Source organism: Trichomycterus rosablanca, chromosome 14, assembly GCF_030014385.1.
Source record: "Trichomycterus rosablanca isolate fTriRos1 chromosome 14, fTriRos1.hap1, whole genome shotgun sequence".
Lineage (NCBI taxonomy): Eukaryota > Metazoa > Chordata > Actinopteri > Siluriformes > Trichomycteridae > Trichomycterus > Trichomycterus rosablanca.
In genome coordinates, this window is record NC_086001.1 from 10155382 (window position 1) to 10161367 (window position 5986).

Sequence of the window (5986 nt, forward strand, 5' to 3'; positions counted from 1 at the left end):
TATTCATTGAGCTGTTTATGAAATATCACACATGAATAAATCTTAATTAATTACATTTAAAATAAAAAAAAGTTTTATTAGCCTGAAAGGAAAATTAAACCATTCTGGAAAAAAATTCTTGATTCAATTTATTTGATCAATTTATTTTTATTATACACAAGTGAATCTGACCTAAATACAGTCTTGTTTTGGACTGCTGCCATTCTACTTTAAACTATTTATTTATCTGGTATAATATAGTATATAATATATATATATTATATATATATTAACACATGGATTCAATCATTGCTTTTGATCTCTGCACATTGTGATCTTTTTGTGTCTGCATGGATTTCAATAGTTGTAGGTTCTCTGTTTCCTGTCAGTTAGTGAACATAAATGAATTAGGAATTGTATTATTTTTTTAATTGCATGTCTAAATAAAATGCTTGTATATAATGTTTGAATTGAATTACTTTATATAAACTTAAATTATTTATGTTTTATTATCAGTGTGCATGAAATAATAAAATGCTATGTTTATGTGAGATACACTATATGGCCAAATGTACTGTATGTGTACACCACTGTTTAAGCCACCATTTTCGTATAGAATATGTGATGCAATGCATTAACGCAATGTACAGAAAGTAGATAATCTCATTCAAGCCATATTTCCTAACTCTCAGGCCAAGTCGGCTTTACTAAATCTTGTCAGATTTGGAAAGCTGCCCACAATAAAGCCCTGGTTGTGTTACTACATTATGACTGATGCTGATTTGTTGATCATAGATTAACATTAAGATTTCTTTAATAGGCAAACCCCCATGCTACTGTTATATTATCAAACAGAGATTTTAAATCCTTATACTGTATGTTTTACTTGTAATTTTACTTTAAGGATAACATGGGGTATTTTTGATTTAATGTTGAAGTTTAAACTTTAATAATACTTTCAAAATGCCAAATGTTACAATATGTATTATATACATACATTGATATACAACCCCAAATCAGACAAAGTTGGGACATTATTGAAAATGCTAATAAAATAAAAATGCAGTGTTCCTTACATTTACTTTGACTTTTATTTGATTGCAGAGTGTTTGAACCCAAAATATTTTCTGGTTTTTTTTGGCTCAATTTAGGTGGGAATTTCAGTGCGTAAAGGCCAAGCTGAACACCCGTGATCTTCAATCCATCAGCATTCATGCAGGAATGTACATTGAGATCTTAGAGCAACATGTGTTGCCTTCAAGACGTCATCTTTTCCAGGGATGTCATGCATTTTTCAACAAGACAATGCAAAACCACATGCTGCACACATTACAAAGGCATGGCTGCGGAAGAAGAGGGTACGAGTACTAGACTGGCCTGCCCCCAATAGAGAATGTGTGGAGAATTTTAAAATGAAAAATGTGACAACGACGACCCCGTACTGTTGGACATCTTAAGACGTGTTTGCAGGAAGGATGGGACAAAATAAAAGATGACACATTAAATCACTTGGTATTCTCAGTGCCAAAACATATTTTAAGTGTGGTGAAATTACAAAGTGGTAAATGCTTTACTGTCCCAACTTTTTTGAAATATGTTGCTGCCATAAATCCCCCCAAAAAATCACAAGAAAGTCATGACAATTGCACTTTTTGTGTGGCCCACTGGACTGTTCTGTGTTGCGCTTGTTCAGTTCACATGCCAGTTTAAATCAGTCCTTGGTATAATGGAAAGATGATCACAAATTAACAGCAAAACGTTATACGAAAAGCACCCATCAAGTGGAGATTTTGGTAGCACTGTTGGTACTAGGTAATTCCTTGGAATAAACACATGGTGCCTTCTATTGTGTCATTTATTTGTGATTGATGATTCAGATTCTATAGTGAGTTTTTAGACTTTAAGGATAATGCTTAAAATCAATAGACCTACATAGCAAAAGAAAAGCTGCATTACTGCCTAAGACATCTCTAAAATACAGCAGTTACACTCCTCACTTTAACAGGATGTTTTATTACATGAGGCACATTTTAAAAAATCCACCACTGGCAGGGCACTGTGCCAGCCTGTGGCCTTCCCGTTGCAGTGTAGGCAGCCAGTGTAACCAGCAGAGGTAAGCAAAGGGTTCAAAACAAATTGCACATAGGCCTGATGTTAACTCCACTGAACACCTTTAGAATCAACTGTATGTATGATGATTGCGTGCCAGGCCTTCTAATCCAACAGTAATGCAGAATGAAGGCTGTTATAGCTGTAAGGAGAGTCCAGCCTTACATTAATGCCCAGGATTTTGTAATCGGATTTCCACCAAGCTTAAAGTTTACATGTGTACATGATGTGTACATACTTTAATGTACTTATAGTATAGATTATCTGAATTACTTTACATTTCCTAACTGTTGGGTGAAGCTGAAGTTGCTAAATATTGTCGGATGCTGAACAAATTCCACAATAACACCATGATTGTGTCAGTGTTTTACAGTTCATGCTGATTGGTCAAGTATAGAATGGATATATGTTTAAATAGCAGGCCCCTTGCCAACAGTAGAGTATCAATCTGGGATTCCGATTCCTCAGTTATTTTTACTGCTTTTAAAGGTAAGGATGTATAATCTGATAAAGTATTTTATTTTTTTTGTATTTAATGTACTTAGTTAAAACTGTTAAACTTGTCTAGTAAGTATGTGTTTTCTTCTTAATTAGCTAGCAACTTTGAGATAACTATGAAGATCACACTTGTTGCTGTGTGCCTTATTGGACTGTGCTGCATTGTTCTTGTAAGTCATTTTAATAACTGCTTCATTTCATATAAACATAACATAAACATAAATTACCTGTTAAAGCTACCTATTCTTCTCCTATTAAACTCACGTCTGTGTTTTTTTTTCCAGGCTAACGATGAGCATGAACGAGAGAAGCGTTCATGGAGTGATGAGGTTGGTAGCACTGCTGCACACAGATAAATGAACTAGCTAATTTATTTATTCTTTAATCCATAAACTAAAGTTGGCACGGTGGGTAGCACTGTAGCTTCACAGCAAGAATGTCCTGGGTTCGATTCCCAGGTGGAGCAGTCTGGGTTCTTTCTGTGTTGAGTTTGCATGTTCTCCCCGTGTCTGCGTGGGTTTCCTCCGGGAGCTCTGGTTTTTGTTCACAGTCCAAAGACGTGCAAGTGAAGTGAATTGGGGATACAAAATTGTCCATGACTGTGTTTGACATTTTACAGTATGTATCATTACCATGATCAGATTAAACAGATGATTTAGATTAACATCTAAAGCTGTGAACTGAATCAGCTCTGAACTATTTATTATAATTTGTATTGTTTTGTTACTGTTTCACTAATAGTTGTGTATCTGTACATTTCCAGTCACACAGAGGACCTTTCCCGTTCATTCCCAACAACAGCAACTTCAACATCAACAACAATAACCTTCTCAGTGCCCTGCTGCCCTTTCTACTCCAGATGCTTAATGTAACTCTTCCTGCCAGTGGTTAATATGACATGTTTTTTTTATGAAATCTCTCCAAAATAAAGCATCAGAAATTCATGTCTTGTTTAATGTCTTTTATTTGCCATTAGACTGTAAGCATAGAACATAAACCTAAAACGTATTAACTTAATTGTATTATGTTGCTTAAACTAGCTTACAGCATGAATTGGGTGAACAATCGAATCTAAAACGCATCACTGTGGGATTCTTTTCATAGTTAATCTTTACATTACTATGAGCTTATAGGCTCCCAGGGATGAAAGACACCTCACGTCAACTTCTGCTTTCATTGTACCAGTGCATTATTACAAGTAAAAAGGAAAAGCAGCTTCATTATCAAGCTACTCCCACCCACCTTCCAACTTCATTGCATGTATAGCGTTGTTGTGTTATTATGCACATTTTCTTTCCAAACATGGATTTATTATTGCCACAGATTTTTATTTTTACTTTATCTGACCATTGTTTTGATTTGTCTTATGTGCAAATTTTGCATGCACGTTTGTGTTCCTTTTAAAACAGAGAATTTCGGGTTAGGGAACAGACATGGTGGTGGTGCAGCTGCATAGTGTTATCGCTATTCATGCTTTTATTCATGCTGATTATGAAAATTCTATCTATCTCTCTATCTCTCTCTCTCTCTCTCTCTCTCTCTCTCTATCTATCTATCTATCTATCTCAATCCATATCTATCCATCCATCTATCTACCTATCTATAGCTTGTCATTTAATTTTTGACTGTGTTGACTGTTTTACCTTAATTCTCAGTCTGAAAGACCGGTCGATAGCATAGCTGAGATTTGAATCCATCTGTTAAATATTCCTCACTGGATTATACACATTTTAATGCACAGTTTTAACGACATTTTGTTTTATAACCATTTCATACTTATTCTGATACATATTATTTAATAAATGCATTAAACAATGCAATTTGATTGATACAGTACTGTGTCAATTATGTGAGGGTTATAATTGTACAATCTGATGCATTTCTTATTAAAGCTTATGATTTAAGGGATTAAAACCAAATATCAAACACGTGACATATGCATTTGCAATGCAGTTGTGTTTATTTCATGAAATTACCAGCAACCCATTATTACAGCACAGGTTGTCTTAACTGTCAGAGTCTTCATCAGGAGGAGCAGCGAGACCAGAAGCAGGGCTCAGTCGTGCTAGTAGAAGTGGCATCAGGAGATGAATGAAGTCATCGTTGTGCAGGATGTTGTTATAGTTGGGAATAAATTGAGGCACGAACTGAAACTGTACAGATATTCACAGTAATTACTAATTACAAAGAAACATCATAAAATGTAATAGAATAAAATTATTATCAAACAACAATGTGCAGCCATGCCCCCAACCTCTTCACTTGATGAGCGCCTCTCGCGTTTATGTGTAACATCAGCCTGTAAAAAATTAACAAGTAGATAAATAAATGAATAGGTAAATAAATAGGAGCAAAGGTTTTGGGGTGTAAGAAATAAGAAATGAGAATGATTATTCTCTTTTACAATAAATGTATGATTTATTTTTCTATCAAATCAAATACTGGCTTACAGGAAACGTCAGTACTTACAACAACACAGCACAGTCCAATAAGGCACACAGCAATAAATGCAATCTTTATTGTTTTATTGGAATATCTGGCTAAAAACAACAAATCTTAGAATAAAAGACTGATTTTACCATCTGACGTTTTTAAAATACGATTAAAGTTTAATATTACATACTCAGCCTTACCTTTAGTGGTAACAATGGAATTGAGTGGAATTAAAACAACTGAGGATTTGAAATGTCAGTTTGATACTCCTCTAGTAGCATGGGGTTTGCCTTTAAAAGTCTGTGTTTGATTTTTAGTCTGTGGTCATCCAATCAGCATCAATAAAAATACTGTGACACATGCAGTGTTTTTGTGGGCAGCTTGGCAAAAATAACTCAGCCATTAAGTTAGGAAATTTGGCTTGATTAAAATGATCTATTTTTCATTATTACAGTAAACATTTCACCCACATATTGCATGAACCTGAAACAATGAAACATCTCATCTAAACCTTTTTAATCTAGTACGAACATACTAATACATAATTAGTACAGTTTACATAACATTTCATATAATCATTCTTTACAAGTCTTAAATGTAGACATTGCATCCAATCATCCTAAATATTGAATTCAAATTTTAATCAATATTTGAATATACACTGATCAGCCATAACATTAAAACCACCTCCTTGCTTATACACTCACTGTCCATTTATCAGCTCCACTTACCATAATAGAAGCACTTTGTAGTTCTAAAATTACTGACTGTAGTCCATCTGTTTCTATACATACTTTGTTAGCCTGCTTTCACCCTGTTCTTCAATGGTCAGGACCCCCACAGGACCACCACAGAGCAGGTATTATTTAGGTGGTGGATCATTCTCAGCACTGCAGTGACACTGACATGGTGGTGTTGTGTTAGTGTGTGTTGTGCTGGTATGAGTGGATCAGGTGCTACCAACTTC

General features: G+C 34.7%; 1 long non-coding RNA gene across 1 annotated transcript; it reads right to left on the reverse strand.

Moving 5' to 3' along the window:
• Positions 1 to 4480: 4480 nt before the first annotated feature.
• LOC134326955 (uncharacterized) lies at positions 4481 to 5319 on the reverse strand. The gene is made up of 3 exons (XR_010014655.1): positions 5220 to 5319; positions 4841 to 4885; positions 4481 to 4739 (listed from the first exon to the last, which is right to left on the reverse strand). It is a non-coding gene; the product is annotated as an uncharacterized LOC134326955 (long non-coding RNA).
• Between the last annotated feature and the right edge of the window lie 667 nt (positions 5320 to 5986).